Source organism: Eubalaena glacialis, chromosome 1 (genome assembly GCF_028564815.1).
Source record: "Eubalaena glacialis isolate mEubGla1 chromosome 1, mEubGla1.1.hap2.+ XY, whole genome shotgun sequence".
In the NCBI taxonomy this organism is placed as follows: domain Eukaryota; kingdom Metazoa; phylum Chordata; class Mammalia; order Artiodactyla; family Balaenidae; genus Eubalaena; species Eubalaena glacialis.
The window spans coordinates 163491039-163508541 of NC_083716.1; the positions used below are offsets into that span (position 1 = coordinate 163491039).

At 35.8% G+C, this 17503-nt stretch overlaps 1 protein-coding gene across 1 annotated transcript in view; it reads left to right on the plus strand.

The window, feature by feature from the left end:
* The window catches only part of GALNT13 (polypeptide N-acetylgalactosaminyltransferase 13), a 474459-nt gene that overhangs the window by 403048 nt on the left and 53908 nt on the right, over positions 1-17503 (plus strand). The window lies entirely within an intron of this gene.

Consider the following 17503-nt stretch of genomic DNA (forward strand, 5'->3'; position numbering starts at 1 on the left):
CTGTGTCTTTATTCATGTCCTGCCCCCTAGGTTCCTCAGAAACATTTTTTTTTTTTTTTAGATTCCATATAATATGTATGTGTTAGCATATGGTATTTGTTTTTCTCTTCTGACTTCACTCTGTATGACAGACTCTAGGTCCATCCACCTCACTACAAATAACTCAATTTCATTCCTTTTTATGGCTGAGTAATATTCCATTGTATATACGTGCCATATCTTCTATATCCATTCATCTGTCAATCGACACTTAGGTTGCTTCCATGTCCTGGCTATTGTAAATAGAGCTGCAGTGAACATTGTGGTACATGACTCTTTTGGAATTATGGTTTTCTCAGGGTATATGCCTAGTAGTGGGACTGCTGGGTTGTATGGTAGTTTTATTTTTAAGGAACCTCCATACTGTTCTCCATAGTGGCTGTATCAATTTACATTCCCACCAACAGTGTAGGAGGGCTCCCTTTTCTCCACACCCTCTCCAGAATTTATTGTTTCTAGATTTTTTGATGATGGCCATTCTGACTGGTGTGAGGTGATACCTCATTGTAGTTTTGATTTGCATTTCTCTTAACGATTAGTGATGTTGAGCATCCTTTCATGTGTTTGTTGGCAATCTGTATATCTTCTTTGGAGAAATGCCTCTTTAGGTCTTCTGCCCATTTTTGGATTGGGCTCTTTGTTTTTTTTGATATTGAGCTGCATGAGCTGCTTGTAAATTTTGGAGATTAATCCTTTGTCAGTTGCTTCATTTGCAAATATTTTCTCCCATTCTGAGGGTTGTCTTTTCGTCTTGTTTATGTTTTCCTCTTCTGTGCAAAAGCTTTTATTTTTTATGTTATGAATAAAATGCTTTAAGGGTTTTTAAACAGATCTATTTTAAATGACTTCTCATAAATTACAAGGACCATAAAGGTGTATATCACTGGGATTTGTAAAAAGTAAGAACATAGTTGAAGATGGAATAAATAGTATTTTCTTGTTTCTTTAGAGAACTTTAAAAAGTTCTCTAAAACTTTTTAGTCATATGGAACTTACACTCTTAAAATTTATTGTAAACCATGAAGAGCTTTTATTTATGTGGGCTCTAATTATTAGTATTTATTATGTTGAAACAAACTGGAAACGTTAAAATTTATTAATTTATTGAAAGTAATATGTAATAATCCATTACACATTAATATAAGTAACATATTTTTGAAAAAGAAATATATCTTATAAAGCAAAACCAAATAGTAAGAAGATGATTAGCATAATTTTTTTTTAATTGCATTAAAAACTGGCCAAAAAAAGATAGCTGGATTCTTACAAATGCTTCTATATTCAGTCTATTATAACACACCATGTAGCCTACGGAAGACTGCTTGTACATTCATGAGAAGTGAGTGAAAAGTATTATCTTAATATTATTATCAAAATCATATAGACTTTGTGGACACACTGAGAACCCTTGATCTGCACCATCCTTTTTCAAAATATTTTTTTTTTAATAAATATTTTCACTTCTTTAATAAAAGTTTTTCACTCACACTCATCCAGAAAGCTACTTTTTCTAATTACCATGTGCAATTCAGAGAATAACCCTACCCTAACTTTATTATCTAGAGAAGAATAAAATGCCTTTGTCTTCTTTATTTCTTCTTTCTCTATGACTTTTAAAATTTTTATTGGAGTATACTCGATTTACAATGTTGTGTTAATTTCAGGTGTACAGCAAAATGAATCATACATATACATATATCCACTCTTTTTTAGATGCTTTTCCCATATAGACCATTACAGAGTATTGAGTTCCCTGTGCTATATAATAGGTCCTTATTAGTTACCTATTTTATATATAGAAGTGTGTTAGATATCTTTCCCACTCTCCCAATTTATCCCTCCCCCCTTTCCCCCCATGGTAACCATAAGTTTGTTTTCTACATCTGTGACTCTGTTTTGTAAATAAGTTCATTTGTACCTTTTTTCAGATTCCACATATAAGTGCTATCATATGGTATTTGTCTTTTTCTTTCTGACTTACTTCACTCAGTATGACAATCTCTAGGTCCATCCATGTTGCTACAAATGGCATTATTTTCTTTTTTATGGCTGAGTAATATTCCATTGTATGTACGTACCACATCTTTATCCATTCCTCTGCTGATGGACATTTAGGTTACTTCCATGTCCTGGCTATTGCAAATAGTGCTGCAATGAACATTGGGGTGCATGTATCTTTTTGAATTATGGTTTTCTCCAGATATATGCCCAGGAGTGGGATTGCTGGATCCTATGGTAGCTCTGTTTTTAGTTTTTTAAGGAACCTCCATCATCTGTCCTCCATAGAATGTACCAATTTACATTCCCACCAACAGTGTAGGAGGGTTCCCTTTTCTCCACACCCTCTCCAGCATTTATTGTTTGTAGATTTTTTGATGATGGCCATTCTGACTGGTGTGAGGTGATACCTCATTGTAGTTTTGATATGCATTTCTCTCATCATTAGTGATGTTGGGCATCTTTTCATGTGCTTTTTGGCCATCTGTATGTCTTCTCTGGAGAAATGTCTATTTAGATCTTCTGCCCATTTTTTGATTGGGTTGTTTGTTTTTTTGATGTTGAGCTGCATGAGCTCTTTGTATATTTTGACGATTAATCTCTTGTGGGTTTCTTTGTTTGTAAATATTTTCTCCCATTCTGAGGGTTGTCTTTTCATTTTGTTTATGGTTTCCTTTGCTGTGCAAAAGCTAAAAGTTTAATCAGGTCCCATTTGTTTATTTTTGTTTTTATTTTCATTATTCCAGGAGGTAGATCAAAAAAGATCTTGCTATGATTTATGGCAGAGAGTGTTCTGCCTGTATTTTCCTCTAAGAGTTTTATAGTATCTGGCCTTACATTTAGGTCTTTAATCCATTTTATTTTTGTGTATGATGTTTGTTAGGGAGTGTTCTAATTTCATTCTTTTACATGTAGCTGTCCCGTTTTCCCAGCACCACTTATTGAAGAGACTGTCTTCTCTCCATTGTATATTCTTGCCTCCTTCCTCATAGATTAGGTGACCATAGGTGCGTGGGTTTATCTCTGGACTTTCTGTCCTGTTCCATTGATCTATATTTCTGTATATGTGCCAGTACCATACTCTTCTGATGACTGTAGCTTTGTAGTATATTCTGAAGTCACGGAGCCTTATTCCTCCAGCTCTGTCTTTCTTAAGATTGCTTTGGCTCTTCGGGGGTCTTTCTGTGTTTCCATACAAATTACAATTTTTTTGTTCAAATTCTGTGAAAAATGCCATTAGTAATTTGATAGGGATTGCACTGAATCTGTAGATTGGGTAATATAGTCACAAAATATCTATTATCTTTAGAAATTTAAAAATTGGCTTTATCATAACTATACCAGCATATGTGCCTAATACATATTCAATTGCTCAAAATAAGAATTATTCCTTTATGAATTATATGTTCCATACTGTTAACTTCCCACCTAATGGGGATTAGGTTTGAGAATCAAAACTAATTTAATATTGGTTGTAATTAAAGCATTTCAACAGCAATAATACATGCATTTCAAAAATATTTATTATGTTTATTGAATCTGCCATTTTTATAGGTCATAACAGTAGAATATCTGAAAATTCAGTCTAATGCTTTTTGGTGCATTTGCCAAGATATCTATGACTTTATCCACTCCATAACTATAAACATCACTTGTGATTAACTAGAAAATAATTAAAGAAAAAAAATGCAATTTGTTCCTAGCTGAATTGTTTTTAAAGGCTGTTTTTCTGTGCCTTATCCATGCACTGTTTGCCAAATCTTCACTTACTCATCAGCCAGGTAAATATCTCTCTATAGAATTTTTCAGTTTGCATCTATTCAACATTAATCTGAATACTGCAGTGCAAAGGTTCATGTGTAATAACACTGAATACACTACTTTCTAGGTGTAACTTTAGTCACTAGTCCTGTGCCTCTGGTGGTTTTGGTTTTGTTTGTTTTCATTGGGAGGGTGTCATTGCTGTTGTTTTCAAATATGCAGTATTCCCATGTTAGCACTAATGTCACAGGGATTTATTTATATTCAGTACATAAAATATATGTGTTTTTTAAACTGGAACACTGTTTGCAAGCGAGTTATTATAATCTAGTTCCACTGAAGATCCCCAATAAAATACCTAACATTCTTTACTAAAAAGTTTGTTGGATCAAGTGTGAATCTGACTGTACCTTTAGAAGAAGGGAGTTTTTCTATTCTTGTAGTAGAGTATTTCTCCCATGGTAATCAATGGACCCAGCTGATGAGTAAACACTGATAACTCTTTCTAAAAGAAGGTATGACCAGGGCCTATATAACAAGACAGATATGAGTAAAGAAGGCTTTTTGGAAATTCTCTGAGGCCACCAGGGTGACTCCTGAGAAAGATTCAGGGCTCTGAAATGGAACCTAGATGTTTACTTCCATGTTAAAAATTCAGTTTTATGCTTTCCTGCACTACATCAAGAAACCTAATTAATTGACTTTCTGAAAAAGTGAAAATGAAGTGTGGGAAAATTCCTTTATACAACCTACTGATTTTAAAGTAACTATCTTCTGTAATGAATCTTATAGAAATCGTTTGAAAAGCTTTTAAAGATATAGATTACACCTTTCAGGGTTTTTGAAACATATCCAGAAGAGGCAGCACGTTGTACTGAAAAAATCCCAGGCTTCGGAATCAAGCAGAGGAGGGTTTAAATACTGACCTCACAGTTTAGGACTCAGGTAGCACTAGGTCTTCTCTCTGGTACCTGTCAGCAGCAGGAGGGTAATCATACAAGGTTATAGTGATGATTGAGGATACAGAGCATCTACAACACCACCTAGCAAGAATTAGCAGCAGCACCAGTAGTTACAGGTATTGTAATTATTATAGCTACTATTTATTGTTTTCTTACTATGTCAAACATTATGCTAGATGCTTAATAATAATTGCAGTATTTAAAAATCACAATTCCATGACTTAGGTTTTGTTATTATCCCCAATTAAATATGGACCCTATATGGAGAAAGTTCATGTGATTGACCTAATGGTCATAGAGCTAACTAAATATTGGAGTCAGGATTCAATACATTTTAGTCTGACACTAAAGCTCACTTTTTCTTATAACTAGAAGGAGAAAATAGATTATATTACTATATGTTATTCATTCAAAATGCTTTTATTAAATAAGAGATTAAGCTAGAACCTGTGTTATATGCTAACAATGCAAAGTCAATAAGGAAAGACCTTTACTCTTAAGCCATTCTACTGAAATGGGGGTGGGGGGATGGCAAAAGAGAATCAAACAGACAAACAGGTAAGAAATTAAGTAGAAATAAACATGTGGTATATAGGCATGCTATAAGCTGCTGTTTCAAAAACCCAATAAATTCAAAAATCTATGAGCTATATTAAGTTTTGAACTTCCTGGAATATTAATGTACTGCAGTTTTCCACTTTAAAACCATCCTTAAAGAGATGCAATCCTGCACCTGTTTCCTTGGAAACAGAAGGACAAATTCACCAAGCACTGCTTTCTAATTCAATTTTGCCTAGTCATGTATACATAATTTGATGGACACTTTGATAATGAGTTCGGGATGAACTGTTAATGGACAACAGTCATTTACTTAAATCTTTTTCTTTCTTACTACCTGTCATTAACCATCAATTTAAAAATGTAAAAAACTACCTTTCCTTATATACGAAGGTACTATCTCTCAAATAGTTAGTCTCAAAGTGGTATCAGGTGTCCAAAGCTACTTACCTAGAGGACCAAGTTATTTCTTTGTAGTAATTCATATGTACTCCTCAATTTCAAATGAAATTGTTAGGCTTTAACAATTTACAATTTCCTTGAGTTTCAATGTTTTTCAAAGCCTAGATATTTAATATTGCAGTGCATTGGTGAATATAAATATTTTCATGTCAATTTCTTTATAACTTTCCTAGTTATAACTTTCCTAGTTGTATTGCAAGATAGAGGCAAACATGGTATTCAGTTTCTATTATCGTGTATTGTCACCAAAATAATCATCAGTATTGATATCAGATAGCTGTCTTAATTTCTTACATTTGCATTTTACTCAGGTAATTGAAATATTACTTTACCCAGTCCGTGAATTACATGCAGTTTCCAATGGGAAGTTAAAAGCTGTGCAATTGCTTTGAACTAAAACCTTTAATTAAGTAGCTTAATGAAGCATATGCCTTTTAGACTTAGTAAGCAGATCATAATGGAATAAGGAAGTAGAGCTTCTTGCAGCATTAAATTCTCTCTTAAGTAGCCCTTTAGCTTATGTATATTTAGCATGTCAGCTTCTGATCTTGTAAATATAAAAGCTAATTCAAGTATAAGATTGAAAAATGGCTTTCTAAAGTAGTAATGCTTCACCCTAAATTTTTGGCCTCAGACGGGCCAGCATTTTGGAAAAATGTGAGCTATGTAGAACACAAGAATAGAGAGGGCAAGAAGGGAGAGAAGAGGATTGCTGGAGCCAAGTGACTTTTAACTCCTGGGGCTTAATATTTGCATTTGCATGTTGCTTGGAAGACGTTTTGACATTAGTCTCTGCATTTTGTACTGCCTGCTTGACCTCAGCACTTCCTTTTCCTCTTGTATTCTTTAACCTTATCAGCTAGTTAAGATCCTTGCACACATTGACACTGTGTTCCTTAAATATTGTTAAAGAGCAAATTTAAGTAACTAAAAATAGACATCATCTATTGAAGCTGCTAGGCAGCAGGGATTAAGGATAAAATCAGTTACTGCCAAATGCAGAGGCTAAAACCCTGAGAGTGTTACCCTTTCTGTTGGTAATCAGGAGATCTATTTATAAATTCACCATCTTCTTGACCCTTTAATAGGATAACCAGTAAGAAAGCCTCATTTTATACAACTTGGCACAAGTGGGGGCATTCTCTCTGCCCATGATGATATTTCCAAAACTCTTTGGGACCAGTAGCTGATTTTCATCCCAGTGTAACTAAATATGCACATATACAGGCAGAATATATTACTCTTCATCGGATGTTAACCTTAAAGAATGTTGGGCTGGGTAACCCACCTATGGACAAAATGAGTGAGTATCTTACTAGAAAAAAAAATTTTTTTTTTTTTTTTTTTACTTCACACTGCTGATAAATAAATTAGAATCAATTCTATCACTTAAATATGTATTCGCACAAACAACTGCAACAAACTATATTCCAGTTAAGCATTTAAGAATTCTCCTAGGATTCTTGTTTGCTTTTGTTATCCACCAAAATAAATGAAATTGTTCACTTTTCTGTATTCTTTACTGTTTTGTTGAAGGAGGTTAAGATATCACATACTCATAATTTTTAAATCTCACAGTCAGGACATTCTAAACCCAGGTTTACATAAGAGAAGTCAGCTTGGGTTTGTTAATTAAATAGATTTTGCAAATCTGTGTAAAATCATCCTTCTGATTTATTCATAATTTGGTAAAGAGAAAATATACTTAAATGCATATTCACTGCAATTAATTACATGGAAATATTAACATTAAACTCTGGAATTCACTGCAAATGTGCCTATTTCCTTCTTTACAAAGTAAAGAGAAACCAAAGGAGGTTGACATATTTAAAATAATGATAATGAGTAACAATGTGCAATTGAAAGATAAGCATGTGCTGGAGTAATTAAAGCCCAAAAATAGCTAGTTTAAGTTTAGACTCTTATTTTAGAATGAAGTTTACCTGTTAGTTTTGAAGTTCAAAGGTGGTGGGGGTGGGAGTTTATGACTCTTTTTTAGAATTGGAGTTCTCATTGTTGCTTGCTGTTACAATCCAGTAGAGGGAGCAAAAGCTAATGAACAAACCATGCAAGTGGTAAGAACATTACCAATGATACTACCAATGAGTAGAAACATTTAGAAAAAGACTTGCTGATTTCAAATATCAAAACACAAGTGGGAAAAATACTCCCAAGTTTATGTCATGAAAGATTGTTCTCAGGCAATAAAAGATTATGTGTAAACAAAGAAATGTCCAAGCAGACAACAAAGTTAAAACTACATTGGCCCTACACCATATATTCAAAGCTATACCACAACATAAGGAATGAGTCACAAGAATTTCTCAGAATGCAGAACTACCTGTATGTTCTACTTATGTTGATACAGGTTGGATTCTGTAAGGAGTTTCTATGGATGAAGTTCCTCCATGTTTGTTTGCCTAGATTTTTCTCAGGATTAATGAATGGCATGATCAAGCAATTGGTGTTGTCAGGTAATATGACACCAGTGACAAGATCAGGATCTTTCCTGAAATTTCATTTCTTTGCTTAAATAACATTCTTTGGGAATATATTTGCCTCAGTTCCAGGGTGTTCTTACAATGGTTCTGATTTTAAAATCATGCAAAATCATCCTATATCTGATCATCCTTTGCATCTCAAAAGATGAGATGCATAGTTTGAACTTTCCTGTATGCCAGTATCTTATATTGTGCATTAAGATTTGCTTGTTGAGGACTGTCAGAAGACACTAGTGACTATTTTTATGTTTGAAGAAAATATTACAGATTCCCACTGTTAGGCTCATTGACTTGAGAATAACCTGATGTACATCAGGCTGCCTTCTAGGTGTACATGCATTTTTTAAAAAAATCTGGATATCATAGGACTACTCACAAAAACCTCTCAGAGATTGCCTCTATCCAGATGACATGTCCTTCTCAATTTTTTAAGATGGGTATTGATAGCCCTGTTCCCTGACACTCCATATTTGTATCCAATGTCATGATAGCCAGAAGTCATTTTCATGACCTGGGCCCAACAGTCTGACAGACACTCAGCATGGAAACCACTTTGCTTCTAGCCTTTTTGACCTGCTTCCTCAGGTCTGATCCTAGGCCCCTTTCATGTTCCATGTGTCTTTGCCACTGTCTGGATGACCTGTCATTTACCTTTACCTTTATTCAACTAGAACTTAATCCTCCCTTCCTCCTTATAGGACTCCTTTCTGAACAACACTGCCTACCTGTCTGGATGGCAGGACTAGGCAATTCCCAAACTCACTATAATAACTTTCAATAACTTATTGGACAAACTACTTAACCTCTTTGTATCTTAATGTTTTCATGTGTAAAATGGGGGTAATAGGTTGGTTTTGAATTAGTTATTACACGTAAGTGCTTGGGACAGTTCATGGCACATACAATTACAATTATAAATAATAATTATTATTGTGGTGATTGTGGTGGTTGCCATCCCTGTCTCATTCTGACAGCTTTCCTAAAACCACTGACTCCTAATTATTTCTAGTCTCCTAGAACCCATGTCCAGCCAGCCTCACCAGATTCAACTTGGGTTCCTATACTATATCCTCTTAGCACCTGCTGCATTCTAAGGGGCAATTAATATTACATGTCTGGAAACCATCAAATCAATTTTTAGAAAAGTTAGAACATGACATGAATAAAACAGGCTCCTTTTCATGAAGTCCCCAAAATGAGTCTATTCTGGAATTCTGAAAAAATAGCAGCAGCAGTGACATACTGTTTGAATCTCTTTGAATGCCTCCATTGAGGCAGAGAGAGCATCCAGGTTAGCAAAACCAAAAACTGATGGACAACTTTAACAATAAAATTAGGTGACAAGATATTCTCACCAATCCCAAAATATGACCTGTAAAATTCATGACCATATGATAATACAATCATTGCAGCAGGAAAAAAGGGAAGCAATGGGGTGTCTGACGGAAATGAGACCAGGATAACACCTGAGTTGCCAATAGATACTTATAAGAAATTGTTTTATGCTAATTTAATGATAGTAGTTGAAACTGGGAGAAGTGTTTTCATAAAATCCAATGTGCAAGTCAGTGAAAAGTCCCCTCTCTAAATGTCTGAAGGGTCTGAAAACTCTGCAGCCTGTGAATTCTTACAACTCAATAGCTGAAGCTCTTTCTCAGGAAACACTTCAGGGAATAAAGCCCAACTTAAGGAGGTAGGAACAACCGTGACAAAGTCCAGATAAAAATGGGAGAGGTCAGGGCAGTGTAGGGGGGTGGCAGTAGAGACAGGATAGCAGAATAGAAAGACTTGAGCTGGCCTCCTCTCACAAAAACACCAAAATCACAAATAACTGCTAAACAACCATTGACAAAAAAGACTGGAATGTACCAAAAAAGATAGTCTACATCTAAAAGACAAAGAAGAAGCCACAACGAGACAGTAGGAGGGGGCCCATGTGCAAAACAATCAAATCCCACACCCACTGGGTGGGTGACCCACAAACTGGAAAATAATTACATCATAGAGATTGTCCCACAGGAGTGAGAGTTCTGAACCCCACATCAGGCTCCCCCCAGTCTGGGGGTCTAACACTGGGAGGAGGAGCCCCCAGAGCATTTGGCTTTGAAATCCAGTGGGGCTTGATTGCAGAAACTCCACAGGACTGGGGGAAAGAGAAACTCCACCCTTGGAGGGTACACGGAGGGTACACACCAGGACCCATGGAAAAAGCAGGGACTCCATAGGAGCCTGGGCCAGACCTACCTGCTAGTCTTGGTCTCCTGGAGAGCAGGGGGGTGGCTATGGCTCACTGTGGAGAAGAGGACACTGGTGGCAGAGGTACAGGGAGTACTCACTGGCATGAACTCTCCAGGAGGCTGCCATTTTGTCACCAAGTCCTGGCCCCACCCAACAGCCTGTAGGCTTCAGTGCTGAGATGCCTCAGGCCAAACAACCAACAGGGTGGGAACACAGCTCCATCCACCAGCAGACAGGCTGCCTAAAACCTTCCTGAACCCACAGCTGTCCATTAAACACACCCCTTGACACGGCCTTCTCACCAGAGGGACAAGACCCAGCTCCACCCACCGATAGGCAGGCACCAGTCCCTCCTACCAGGAAGCCTGCACAAGCCTCTTGTGGGTGACCAGCATCACCCACCAGGGAACAGACACTAGAAGCAAGAGGAAATACAATCCTGCAGCCTGTGGAACTGAGACTGGAAACAGAGAAAGTCAGACACAATGAGATGGAAAAGGAATACGCACCAGACAAATGGAAAAGATAAAACCCTGGAAGAACAACTAACTGAAGTGGAGATAGGCAATCTACCTGAAAAATAATTCAGAGTAATGATGGTAAAGATGATCCAAGATCTTGGAAAAAGAATGGAGGCACAAACCGAGAAATTCCAAAAACAGTTTAACAAAGAGATAAAGAACAAACAGAGTTGAACAATAAAATAACTGAAATGAAAAATACACTAGAAAGAATCAATAGCAGAATAACTGAGGCATAATAACTGATAAGTGACCTGGAAGACAGAATGGTGGAAATCACTGCTGTAGAACAAAACAAAGAAAAAAGAATGAAAAGAGGACAGTCTCAGAGACCTCTGGGACAACATTAAACACACCAACATTTACATTATAGGGGTCCCAGGATGAGAAGAGACATAGAAAGGGCCCGACAATATATTTGAAGAGATTATAGCCGAAAACCTCCCTAACATGGAAAAGGAAACACTCACTCAACTCAACTCCAGGAAGCGCAGAGTTCCATACAGGATAAACCCAAGGAGGAACATGCCAAGACACATATTAATCAAACTTACAAAAATTAAAGACAAAGAAAAAATATTAAAAGCAACGAAGGAAAAGCAACAAGTAACATGCAAGGGAATCCCTATAAAGTTATCAGCTGATTTTTCAGCATAAACTCTACAAACCAGAAGGGAGTGGCACAATATATTTAAAGTGATGAAAGGAAAAAACCTACAACTAAGAATATTCTACCCAGCAAGGCTTTCATTCAGATCTGACAGAGAAAACAAAAGCTTTACAGACAAGCAAAAAATAAGAGAATTCAGCTTTACAACAAATGCTAAAGGAACTTCTCTAGGTGAAAAAGAAAAAGCCACAACTCTAAACAAGAAAATTAGGAATGGGAAAGCTCACTGGTAAAGGCAAACATTTAGTAAACATAGGAAACCATCCACACACAAATGATATCAAAACCAGCAATCGTGAGAACAGGAAAATACAAATGCAGGATATTGGAAACACATTTGCAATTAAGAGAACAGCAACTTAAAACAATCTTGTATATATATATAGACTGCTATATCAAAACCTCATCTAACTGCAAACCAAAAATCTATAATAGATATACACACAAAGAAGAAAAAGGAATACAAACACAACACTAAAGAAAGTCGTCAAATCACAAGAGAAGATAATAAAAGAGGAAGGGAAGAAAAAGACCTACTAAAAGAAATCTAAAACAATTAACAAAATGGCAAGAAGAACATACATATTGATAATTACATTAAATGTAAATGGATTAAATGCTCCAACCAAAAGATGTACCTGGCTGAATGGATACAAAAACAAGACCCGTATATAAGCTGTCTACAAAAGACCCACTTCAGAGCTAGGGACACATACACACTGCAAGTGACAGGATGCAAAAAGGTATTCCATGCAAATGGAAATCAAAAAAAAACTGGAGTAAGTAACACTCATATCAGACAAAATAGACTTTAAAATAAAGACTGTTAGAAGAAACAAAGAAGGATACTACACAATGATTGAGGGATCAATCCAAGAAGAAGATATAACAATTATAAACATTTATGCACCCAACATAGGAACACCTCAATACATAAGGCAAATGCTAACAGCCATAAAAGGGGAAATCAACAGTAACACAAGAATGCTGGGGGACTTTAACACCCCGCTTACACCAATGGACAGATCATCTAGACAGAAAATAAACAAGGAAACACAAGCTTTAAATGACACACACAACAATAGACCAGATGGGCTTGATATTTATAGGACATTCCACCCCAAAGTGGCAGAACACAGTTCTTCTCAACTGCACACAGAACATTCTCCAGGTTACAGCACATGCTGGGCAACAAAGAAAACCATGGTAAATTTAAGAAAATTGAAATCATATAAAGCATCTTTTCCAACCACAACACTATGAGATTAGAAATCGAACACAAGAAAAAAACTAAAAAACACAAACATGTGAGGCTAAATAATATGCTACTAAGCAACCAATGGATTGCTGAAGAAATCAAAAAGTACCTAGAGACAAATGACAATGAAAAGACGATGATCCAAAACCTATGGGATGCAGCAAATGCAGTTCTAAGAGGGAAGTTTATAGCAGTGCAATCTTACCTCAGGAAACATGAAAAACTGCAAATAAACAACCTAACTTTACACATAAAGCAACTAGAAAGAAGAGCGAACAAAACCCAAAGTTAGTAGAAGGAAAGAAGTCAGAAAAATCAGAGCAGAAATAAGTGAAATTAAGATGAAGAAAACAATAGCAAAGATCAATGAAAGTAAAAGCTGGTTCTTTGAAAAGATCAACAAAATTGATAAACTTTTAGCCAGACTCATCAAGAAAAAAAAAAAAGAGAGGGCCAAATCAGTAAAAATTAGAAATGGAAAAGGAGAAATTACAACAGACACCACAGAAATACACAGGATCATAATAGACTACTACAAGCAACTATATGCCAATAAAATGGACAACATAGAAGAAATGGAAAAACTCTTAGAAAGGTGCAACCTTCCAAGACTGAACCAGGAAGAAATAGAAAATATGAACAGATGGATCACAAGTACTGAAATTGAAGCTGTGATGAAAAAACTCCCAAAAAATGAAGTCCAAGACCAGATGGCTTCACAGGCAAATTCTATCAAACATTTAAAGAAAAGCTAACATCTATCCTTCTGAAACTATTCCAAAAAAAACTGCAGAGGAAGGAACACTCCCAAACTCATTCTTTGAGGCCACCATCACCCTGATACCAAAACCAGACAAAGATATCACAAAAAAAGAAAATTACAGGCTAGTATCACTGATGAATGTAGATGCAAAAAATCCACAACAAAATACTAGCAAACATAATCCAACAATACATTAAAAGGATCATACACCATGATCAAGTGGGATTTATCCCAGGGATGCAAGGATTCTTCAATATACACAAATCAATGTGATACACCATATTAACAAACTGAAGAATAAAAACCATATGATCATCTCAATAGATGCAGAAAAAGCTTTTGACACAATTCAACACCCATGTATGATTAAAAAACTCTCCAGAAAGTAAGCATAGAGGGAACACAGGCCATATATGACAAACCCATAGCTATCAGCATTCTCAACTAAAAAGCTGAAAGCATTTCCTCTAGGATCAGGAACAAAACACGGATGTATGGTCTGGCCCCTTTTATTCAACACAGTTTTAGAAGTCCTAACCACGTCAATCAGAGAAGAAAAAGAAATAAAAGGAATCCAAATTGGAAAATAAGAAGTAAAACTGTCACTGTTTGCAGATGACATGATACTATACATAGAAAATCCTAAAGAGCTACCAATAAACTACTAGAGCTCATCAATAAATTCGGTAAAGTTGCAGGATACAAAATGAATATACAGAAATCTCTTGCATTCCTATATACTAACAACGAAAGATCAGAAAGATAAATTAAGGAAACGATCCCATTTACCATTGCATCAAAAAGAAAAAAATACCCAGGAACAAACCTACCTAAGGAGACAAAAGACCTGTACTTGGAAAAGTATAAGATGCTGATTAAAGAAATCAAAGATGACACCAAGGGATGTAAAGATATACCATGTTTTTGGATTGGAAGAATCAATATTGTCAAAGTGACTACACTACCCAAGGCAATTTACAGATTAAGTGAATTCCTATCAAATTACCAATGGCATTTTTCACAGAACTAGAACTTAAATTTTTTTAATTTGTATGTTAACACAAAAGACCCCGAATAGCCAAAGCAATTCTGAGAGAGAAAAATGCAGCTGGAGGAATCAGACTCCCTGACTTCAGACTATACTACAAAGCTACAGTCATCAAAAGTGTGGTACTGGCATAAAAACAGAAATATAGATAAATGGAACAAGATAGAAAACCCAGAAATAAACTCACACACCTATGGTCAATTAATCTACAACAAAGGAAGCAAGAATATACAATGAAGAAAAGAGAGTCTCTCCAACAAGTGGTGCTGTGAAAACTGGCCAGTTACATGTAAACGAATGAAACATTCCCTAACACCATACACAAAAATAAACTCAAAGTGGATTAAAGATCTAAATGTAAGACTGGATACAATAAAACTCTTAGAGGAGAACATAGGTAGAACACTCTTGACATAAAATTGTAGCAATATCTTTTTAGATCCACCTTCTAGAGTAATGAAAAAAATAAATAAATAAACAAATGGAACCTAATTAAACTTAAAAGCTTTGCACAGCAAGGAAACCATAAACAAAACAAAACAACAACCCACAGAATGGAAGAAAATATTTGCAAACAATGCAATGGAGAGGGATTAATCTCCAAAATATACAAGAAGCTCATGCAGCTCAATCTCAAACAAACAACCCAATCAAAAAATCAAGCCTCTTAGATAGCCTCAACCACCAGAGGGAAGACAGCAGAAGCAAGAAAAACTACAATCCTGCAGCCTGTGGAACAAAAACCACATTTACAGAAAGATAGACAAGATGAAAAGGCAGAGGGCTATATACCAGATGAAGGAACAAGAAAAAACCCCCAGAAAAACAACTAAATGAAGTGGAGATAGGCAACCTTCCAGAAAAAGAATTCAGAATAATGATAGTGAAGATGATCCAGGACCTCGGAATAAGAATGGAGACAAAGATTGAGAAGATGCAAGAAATGATTAACAAAGACCTAGAAGAATTAAAGAACAAACAAACAGAGATGACCAATACAATAACTGAAATGAAAACTACACTAGAAGGAATCAATAGCAGAATAACTGAGGCAGAAGAACGGATAAGTGACCTGGAAGACAGAATGGTGGAATTCACTGCTGCAGAACAGAATAAAGAAAAAAGAATGAAAAGAAATGAAGAAAGCCTAAGAGACCTCTGGGACAACATTAAACGCAACAACATTCACATTATAGGGGTCCCAGAAGGAGAAGAGAGAGAGAAAGGACCAGAGAAAATATCTGAAGAGATTATAGTCGAAAACTTCCCTAACATGGGAAAGGAAATAGCCACCCAAGTCCAGGAAGCGCAGAGAGTGCCATACAGGATAAACCCAAAGAGAAACATGCCGAGACACATAGTAATCAAAGTGGCAAAAATTAAAGACAAAAAAATTATTGAAAGCAGCAAGGGAAAAATGACAAATAACATACAAAGGAACTCCCATAAGGTTAACAGCTGATTTCTCAGCAGAAACTCTACAAGCCAGAAGGGAGTGGCATGATATACTTAAAGTGATGAAAGGGAAGAACCTACAACCAAGATTACTCTACCCAGCAAGGATCTCATTTAGATTTGATGGAGAAATCAAAAGCTTTACAGACAAGCAAAAGCTAAGAGAATTCAGCACCACCAAGCCAGCTCTACAACAAATGCTAAAGGAACTTCTCTAAGTGGGAAACACAAAAGAAGAAAAGGACCAACAAAAACAAACCCGTAACAATTAACAAAATGGTAATAGGAACATACATATCGATAATTACCTTAAACGTCAATGGATTAAATGCTCCAACCAAAAGACACAGGCTTGCTGAATTGATACAAAAACAAGACCCATATGTATGCTGTCTACAAGAGACCCACTTTAGACCTAGGGACACATACAGACTAAAAGTGAGGGGATGGAAAAAGATATTCCATGCAAATGGAAATCAAAAGAAAGCTGGAGTAGCTATACTCATATCAGATAAAATAGACTTTAAAATAAAGAATGTTACAAGAGACAAGGAAGGACACTACATAATGATCAAGGGATCAATCCAAGAAGAAGATGTAACAATTATAAATATATATATGCACCCAACATAGGAGCACCTCAATACATAAGGCACCTGCTAGCAGCTCTAAGAGGAAATTGACAGTAACACAATAAAAGTGGGGGACTTTGACACCTCACTTACACCAATGGACAGATCATCCAAAATGAAAATAAATAAGGAAACAGAAGCTTTAAATGACACAATAGACCAGATAGATTTAATTGATATTTATAGGACATTCCATCCAAAAACAGCAGATTACACGTTCTTCTCAAGTGCGCACGGAACATTCTCCAGGATAGATCACATCTTGGGTCACAAATCAAGCCTCAGTAAATTTAAGAAAATTGAAATCATATCAAGCATCTTTTCTGACCACAACGCTATGAGATTAGAAATGAATTACAGGGGAAAAAACATAAAAAACACAAACACATGGAGGCTAAACAATACGTTACTAAATAACCAAGAGATCACTGAAGAAATCAAAGAGGAAATCAAAAAATACCTAGAGACAAATGACAATGAAAACACGACGACCCAAAACCTATGGGATGCAGCAAAAGCAGTTCTAAGAAGGAAGTTTATAGCTATACAAGCCTACCTCAAGAAACAAGAAAAATCTCAAGTAAACAATCTAACCTTACACCTAAAGAAACTAGAGAAAGAAGAACAAACAAAACCC